We start from the raw sequence: 6,203 nt of genomic DNA on the forward strand, positions 1-6,203 counted from the left end.
CAGAAATGTACAGATCAGGGGTTGGGGGGCAGGGGACAAAAGATAAAGGAGGAGGGACTTAATTATGATGAATTATACATTTCCTCATCATTTCTCTATTTTTCTGGGTTTTCATATCTGTAAATATACCAATGTGGTAATTTTAAGAACATGCCAAATTATAAATAATACCTACTAATGCTGCTAAACCAACAAAGTACTTTTTAATCTATAATCAGTACTAAAATATTACATATATTCCCATTTTCCCCAGATTAATAACTTGTTGTCAGCAATTGCCAAAATCTTACAGTGTCACTTAGCTTTTCTAAATACCCAGAAGAAGGGAGGGGTGGTCCTGCCTCCCAAAGCTGTCAGATTTGCTTCTTTGGGGTCTCGTTATGCACTGGAGGGGGAGTTGAATCAGGAGAAGCTGTGAGGTAGCTCGGAGCCGTCCAGCACACTGAGTTGTGCTGTCTACAGAACGTTTTTTGTGCAGACTTTGTGATAAAACTCCTGCTCTGTATGTGTGTATATTTATTTATTTAAACTTTTGGTACATGTTGTTGATTAAGAAGAGCTAAAATTAAGAGTAAGAGGGGCTAAAATGTCAAGCTGACACATGTCCCTGAACGTAAACTTGTACATGTGAGGTCATTACTCCAGCACATGGGTGCTGGCCTCGATTAAACGTCAGGCAAGGCTGAGATATGCGCTCTCCTACACTTGCAAGGGGCGGTTGTATAATAAGGACGAGGCGGTGTGGAGTGCATCCCATGGTGTTGAAATACCATTTTAGCATTTAGTCTGAGGCATTTTAATAAGCAGAAAGAACCTAATCGGGCAACGTGTGCTTGTACTGTTACAGGGCTTGCAAGGTTGTAGTTTTAGCCATAAAATGGAAAACTAAAGTTGGAGTCATTATGGAAAATAAAATAAATTTGACTGTTTTGAAATTTCCAGGGACTATCTGACAGATAGGCACTGAGCTATCTCATATATCTTTAAAAGGATGCTGTCAGAACAAGATATATTAGGAAAGTAATTTTGCCAAACACTGAAGATCGGCGCTGGTTCAGAATCCCATTCATTGTTTAACTCCAAGTTTAGCATGTTCCCATTCAGGATTTCTAGCAGATGTTAAATCTTGTTGGTGATTCAACTTCTAAAGAAACATTTCCGCTGTAGAAGACAATGTACCAAGGTGGTTAAGAGCACAGATTCTGGCCCGAGACTAGCTGTTTACCCCTTAAGTACGTTTCTTAATTTCCTTTGTCTCAGTTTGCTTATCTGTGAAAAATGATGACTTTAGAAACAACTACCTTGTTGGGTTCTTATGAGCATTAAGTGAATAAATAGACGTGAAGGCCTTAGAAAATGCCTGGTACCTCGAGAAGGGGAGGAGCAGGAGCTGTCATTATTACCACTTACTGTTCAAGTTTCTGGATCATTTTAGTTGAAGTATAAGCTAGGTTTTTGAGGCAAATTTTTTTAAAAACCATTGTCATTTACAGATACTTGTCTATATGAATTATAATTTTTCTGATACTAGGCAACCAAAGGAAGTCCAGAAACAAATTAGATATTGAGGCAAATGTCAGTGCAATTGACAACTATGAACCCAAATCTACAAACTTCATATATATCCAGGGTTTTGTTCTTGTCATTAACTGATGTGATAGTCAATACACAGCGATACCTTTCAACTTATACAATACACCTCTACTAATAAAATCAGTTCGACATATTAAAGTTCCACATAAGGCCATGTTTTTAAAAACCCCACTGATAAAAAACTTAAAAGGCTTAGGGCCAGCCCCGTGGCCGAGTGGTTAAGTTGGCTCACTCTGCTTTGGCGGCCTAGGGTTTTGCCAGTTCGGATGCTAGGCGTGGACCTGGCACTGCTCATCAGGCCATGCTGAGGCGGTGTCCCACATAGCACAACCAGAGGGACCTACAACTAGAATATACAACTATGTACTGGGGGGCTTTAGGGAGAAGAAGAAAAAAAAAAAACGATTGGCAACAGATGTTAGCTCAGGTGCCAGTCTTTAAAAATTAAACACAAAAAACTCCCCCAAAACTTAAAAGGTTTAACTCTCACTGATCTAAAGAAAATAATGTCTGTTTTACTGTGATGATAATGATAATAAAAATGTCATTTTTACAAAGTGCTATCTCACCTATGATGGTGTTTGTTACAACAGCCCAGTAAAATAGTAGGGTGGGAAGTATCATTCCTATTTACTGATGAGAACATTAAAGCTCAAAAAGGTAAATGACTTTCTCAGAGTCACAAGGTTATTGTGGCCCAAAGCCAAGATTCCAGTCCAATTCTGGATTCCTCATTCAGCGTGTTTTTACTTGACCTGCCTTGCAGCTAACCTGCCTAAAAGTTCCTGTTCCAAAGCGGGGGCCCCTTTTCCTTTGGTGCCTCTGATGGAGTGGTCCACAGGGAGGTGCGCCTCTCTCCCTCCTCACATGATGGAGAATCTTGGTGCATCTTGGCTTCCGATCGCCCAGTGCAGGGAATTGGGAGGTGCCATGCTGGACTTGAATGGTAATGTGAGCCTAAGATGAGAAGTTAATTAGGCCCTTCGATATCTAATGAGGTTTCACATAATTTATCACCAGTAGAGAGCACTGTAAGATTAGAATTAATGGCAGGCCTTGCATGAAGAAAGGATTGCTTGTATCATGAATGTATTACAAAGGGAGAGTTAACGTGATTTTAAGCAAGCACGATCTGCCCTGGTAATAGAGCATTTCCATCAGCTGAATCTTTAGAGAGCAGTCATTCCAAACTTGCATTTAAATGTCATATCAATATTAAAAGGAGTAGGCATTGCTTGCTTGCTGAAGTTAAATTGAAGTGGTTCAATTCAGAGTCAGAACCCAGGCTTGCCTGCTTTCTCCTTGAATATCTTGCTTCCGAACCACGGTTGGAGTGTTTGTAACATAGAGCTCCTCCTGGCTCCTGGCTCCTGTATTGCATATGGGACTCCACACACAGAGAATAGACTCTGACACCGCTTGGTCGAAAATATTATAGGGCCTCATTCCGATTTCCTTTATTTCTCTTGCTTGGGATTTGCTACTGGTAGGTTTTCTTAAAACATTTTTCTGGTTGTAAATATAAAATCAAGCTTCATTTCATAAGTAGCCTTCAGTGTTTTCATGCAGTAAACACAAATCAGTGCCCACAGTCGATGGAATGGAATATTGGCATTTAGTTGCAACCCAATTACAGTATTTTACCAGTCTAAATACTCAGATGCATCACACGACTTGCATGCTGTGGAAAGCTTTGAAATGGATCTGCCTTAAAGATAGATGCATTTACACTTCATGTGTTTTCCATCTTTTTTTTTTTTTTTACCATTTTGCCAGTTCCCCAAACGAGCTGTATTTAAACAAGTTCTTCCCCCACAGCCGATTTGTTCTCTGATTTCACCCTGCCGTGAAGTCTCAATGTGAAATTGGCAATAGCATGATTGATCATTTAGCTGACAGCATCATCACGAGCACGGGGTAGAAACTTAGCTTCACATCCAGTAAGAGGAGAAGCTGGAATGCAGCGGTATTAAAACACGAACATCTCCAATGAAAACAGAGGTAACATGAGAGCTTTAATGTTTGAATAAATCTTTTCCCCCCGATAAACGTGCTTTCCTCTTCAATTTTGTTTCAGTTCTCAGGTTTTCTTATAAATAGTATATTTATTGCAAAAGGCTCTCTCCCTTTACCCCCTCTTCTGTCACAGCAGTGAGAGAACACCTCCCTTTCTCCTTGCAAAACAAGCCTGCGAGTGCTGGCTCCCTAAGCCCCTGGTGACTTGTTTGCCTGAGTGAGGAAGGGGCATGTTCTGCAGGAATGTTGTGTGTTGGATGAGCCCCATTCAGAAAAAAACCACAACCTGGTTTCTGTTTATAGACGAGCCATTAAGCAGGCTTACTGTCACAGTCAGAGGTTAGCTAGCTAACCAGGTGCCCTGCACGTGGAGGGGAGGATTTCGCATTTTAAAAAGTGCAAAGAAGCTGCCTGCTGGCATGAAAACCGGGTCCCCCAAACATAGGTTCTAGTGATTTATTTCCCCAAAGGGGCTCTACCTGCACTTCCTGCAGTAAACCGAGCCACTGGACGCTTTGTTGCTGTTGAATGCCAAGTCCATTAACAAAAATTTTAATGGCCTTCAACAGGGTTTTCAGTTGGGGGTGGTTGTTTTTAATTTTACTTTTCATGTAAGAATTGGCATGTTAAGGCTACTGTGAAAGCAAATTTACTGACAGTGATAGATAGTATCTATGAAATACAGAATACATTTATCTAGATTATATCAGTGTGAACACACACACATCAGAAAAGTATGGTGAAAAAGGTTCGAATTATTTGTGTTGAATTTCCAATGAGACAATGGATGTGAATGCCCTTTATATAGTCGAGAGTGCCACCACAGCAAGGTAGTATTTTTACGCTGCTATTTTGAGTCTATGACTTGGAGCTGACAATTTTATATGTACAGGAGTGTCTCTGAAGTGAAGGTGTGAGCATAAGTGAATGGATGAGCTGAAATGGCAAATACTAACACTGCTGCTCAGCCTGTGTGAGGAAAGAGTCAGGAAGTCCGGGAAGTACTGGGAGCCCTTGCCCTTCCGGCCCTTTCTAATTCACTTGTCAGTTGTTCAACAATGGCTTGCCATTCTTGCTTTGTGTTTGACTTATTGTCTCATCTTCATAGTTGAGCTTACAAATGATAAACAAAGAGCGCGAGCAGAGAAACTTATCAGAAGCTTCTATCACTGAGCAGAAGCTCTCAGATTTGCAGTGTGGTTCACTTGTTTCTTTTACGTGATTTTTACTCTCTTCACAGGCCAGCCTCTTTCCCCTGAGAACGTGTGGTTGCTGTATTTTCTCAGTATTTCCTTATTTCAGCTTCCAGTGATGCACATGTGTGGGACTTTAAAAAGATCCTTCTTGTGCCTTATTCTCTTAACATATACCTCAAACTCCTGGGCATCAGGAACGGTAGACAGGACTTGAGATGGCTCAATTTTTTTCTTGTCTGGCAGATCTTGTATAATACAATAATAGATTTGGAGCCAGAACACGACATATGGGTCTCCAAACATCGTGTGATCCTCTCTATACAGTACATAGCATGGGATTTGGCATAACACCCCCTGGACGAGGTCCAACGCTATTCAGTTACTGGCACTGCACTCCGGTGAATCCTGGACTCGCCACTACCAAGCACTTCCGCGGCTCTGCCCCCGAAGTTGCTATAACAGTGGGACTTCAGTGTATTATATAGAGAGAAGGACAGAAAAAATATATGTGGGAATGTAGGGGATGATCTTGTCTATCTTCCCCCACCCCCCACATCGGGTTTAAACACATTCTTCTGTCCAGTCCTTCACATTTGTAGACTAGTATTTATGTTTGTTTCAATGACTCTATGACTCTTAATGTTCCCTCAAAATTGACTTCAGGGAGAATCCATTACATCCTTCTGCCAGGCAGGGCCACATAGTCGGTACTCAGTAAGTTTTCCTTTTAGTAGTGAATGAATGCAACTGGTCACACTGAAAATAAGGATTTCCAAATTAGATTCATTTTGTTCGTCTTTTACCTTTGGTACCTCTAAATTACTTTTATTCTATGAAACATCGATCTTAAGCAATATTATTCCTGTTTCTAATTTTAAAATCTCAATCACTTATATTAATTGAGAAAGTATTTTTCAAGTGCCTGGCACAGTTCTTGACACATGGCTGGCAGGCACTGTAGAATGAAAGTTTGTTGAAAATAATGTGACTTCTACTGGTAGATTTGATTGCACTAAATAAAATGGAAAGAAAAGTAATAAAAGGTCCCAGATTCTAGCATCTACGAGCTGTGATGCGAACAAAGCAATTGTAGGGGTACAGATTGGCCTTATACCATATAAAAATAAAGGCGAAAGGGAGAAAATCCAAGAAGAAGGAAGAAAAGAAAGAAGAGTTGTTTCAACCGCCTATTGATTAAAATTCCATCTCATTTTGGATGAAAATAAATATAAGTTTTTTGAGATTTAAAAACTGTGATAAAATATACATAACATAAAATTCACCATTTTAACCATTTTAAAGTGTACAGTTGAGCAATATTTAGTACAGTCACAATGTCGTGCAATAATCACCACTACCTCGTTCCGGGATATTTTTACTACCCCAAAAGGAAATCCC

This window comes from Equus asinus, chromosome X, assembly GCF_041296235.1.
Source record: "Equus asinus isolate D_3611 breed Donkey chromosome X, EquAss-T2T_v2, whole genome shotgun sequence".
In the NCBI taxonomy this organism is placed as follows: Eukaryota; Metazoa; Chordata; class Mammalia; order Perissodactyla; family Equidae; genus Equus; species Equus asinus.